Below are 2,594 nucleotides of genomic sequence, written 5' to 3'. Positions count from 1 at the left end.
TAGATACATAATTTGCAGTTTGAAAATATATCAGTACAGGCTGGGTGCGGTGGCTCATGCCTGTAATCCCAGCACTTTGGGAGGCCAAGGCAGGTGGATCACCTGAGGTCAGGAGTTTGAGACCAGCGTGACCAACATGGTGAAACCCCGTCTCTACTAAAAACACAAAATTAGCCAGGCATGGTGGCGGGTGTCTGTAATTGCAGCTACTTGGGAGGCTGAGGCAGGAGAATCACTATAACCTGGGCAGTAGAGGTTGCAGTGAGCTGAAATGGTACCGTTGTACTCCAGTCTGGGCGACAAGACCGAAACTCTGTCTCAAAAAAAAAAAGAAAAAGAAAAAATAAAATAAAATAAAATAAAATATGTCAGTACAAATGAAATTTTTTCCCCTTGCTTGGAGGATCTGGGCAGTTGGATACCCAGGCACAGGAATTCAGATAAGGGTTCCCTGAACAAAACGGTCCATTTACTAAACTTTAGAAGTTAATTTTTGCCTTTGTTTGGTGAAGCAACCCATAGTTGCTCAGTTGCTCTGGTGTCCCTCTCTCTCTCTTTTTTTTTTTTTTTTTTGAGACAGGGTCTCACTCTGTTGCCCAGGCTGCAGTGCAGTGGTGGAATCACAGGTCAGTAGAACCTCTACCTCCTGGGCTCAAGCAATCCTCCCAACTCAGCCTCCCGAGTAGCTGGGAGCACAGGCATGTACCACCACACTTGACTAATTTTTATATTGTTTGTAGAGACGGGGTTTTGCCATGTTGCCCCGGCTGGTCTTGAACTCCTAGCTTCAAGTGATCCCCCAGCCTCGGTCTCCCAAAGTGCTGGGATTATAGGCGTGAGCCACCATCCAGCCTTTCCTTGTTTTTAATAAGTGAATAAACCTAACTTTTTCTCACTAAAGGTTAGTCCCTGGTGGCCAGGCTGGTCTCGAACTCCTGGGCTCAAGCAGTCCTCCCACCTTGGCCTCTCAAAGCGCTGGGATTATATGTGTGAGCCATCACGCTCAGCCTCATTTATGTATTTGTTATGGCTGCCTTTGCACTCCCGTGATAGATGTGAGAAATGGTGGCAGAGACTGCAGGGCCTGCAAAGCCTAAAAAATTTACAATCTCACTCTTTACAGAAAAACTTTGCTGACCCCTGGTCTGAGTGTTCTGAGTACATAAGCGAGCAAAACATAGCTAAATCCCTCCATCGTGGAGCTGAAATTCTAGTGGGAAAAAGATTTGCATACTTACAAGACACCGTAAATACATCTAGTATATGACTTGTATATAACTTAGGGTAATTAAATGGTAAGAAAAGAAGAAGTGGCCGGGCATGGTGGCTCACACCTGTAATCCCAGCACTTTGGGGGGCCGAGGTGGGCGGATCACCTGAGGCCAGGAGTTCAAGACCAGCCTGCCAACATGGCAAAACCCTATCTCTACTAAAAATACAAAAATTAGCTGGGCGTGGTGGTGCCAACCTGTAATCCCAGCTGCTCGGGAAGCTAAGGTGGGAGGAAGCACCATGCCTGGCCTGTTTCCGCTTTTTGGCTACTGTGAATAATGCTGCTGTGAACATGGGTGTACAAATACCTGTTCAAACCTCTGCCTTCATTCCTTTTTTTTTTTTTTTTTTTTTGAGACGGAGTTTCACTCTTGATGCCCAGGCTGGACTGCAATGGTGCAATCTCGGCTCACCACACCCTCTGCCTCCCGGGTTCAAGCGATTCTCCTGCCTCAGCCTCCCGAGTAGCTGGGATTACAGGCATGCGCCACTGTGCCCGGCTAATTTTATATTTTTAGTAGAGACAGGGTTTCTCCTTGTTGGTCAGACTGGTCTGGAACTCATGACTTCAGGTAATCCACCTGCTTCGGCCTCCCAAAGTGCTGGGATTACAGACGTGAGCCACCGCACCAGACCTCACTTATTTTAGTTATATACCTAGAAGTAGAATTGTTGTATTTTTTTCCAGCAGGATTTTATACCAAGGACAAAGGGAGGCCATGGGAGGCTGCATGCAGGGTGCTTTACTAGGTCCCCTGGGGCTGCTGTGAGGGGTTCTGATTGTAGTGGGGAAAGAAAGGAAGTGGGGAGACCAAGGAGGAGGTAGGTACAGAAGTTCAGGTCAGAGCTAGCAGCACCTTCAAGGTCCCAGTCTGGGCCAGGTGCTCACGCCTGTAATCCTAGCACTTTGGGAGGCCAAGGCGGGCGGATCACTTGAGGTCAGGAGTTCGAGACCAGCCTGGCCAACATGGTGAAACCCCCGTCTCCACTAAAAATACAAAAATTAGCTGAGCGTGGTGGCGTGCGCCTGTAGTCCCAGCTACTTAAGAGGCCGAGGCAGGAGAATCGCTTGAACCTGGGAGACGGAGGTTGCAGTGAGCCTAGATCCTGCCACTGCACTCCAGCCTGGGCGACAGAGTGAGACTCTATCTTAAAAATAAATAAATAAATAAACAAACAAATAAATAAAATGTTCCCAGTCTGGCTGGGGAGGCCATATGGAACAAATAAATAAATGAATGATTACAAATAGTGAAAAGTACTCCTAAATAAATGAACAAGAACAGAGTGCTGTGATTACAGGAAATAAAAAGAGGAACTCT

The sequence above is a fragment of the Hylobates moloch genome, unplaced genomic scaffold (genome assembly GCF_009828535.3).
Source record: "Hylobates moloch isolate HMO894 unplaced genomic scaffold, HMol_V3 SCAFFOLD_23, whole genome shotgun sequence".
NCBI lineage: Eukaryota > Metazoa > Chordata > Mammalia > Primates > Hylobatidae > Hylobates > Hylobates moloch.
The sequence above is the reverse complement of the archived record's forward strand: the minus strand, read 5'-3'. Positions refer to the sequence as shown.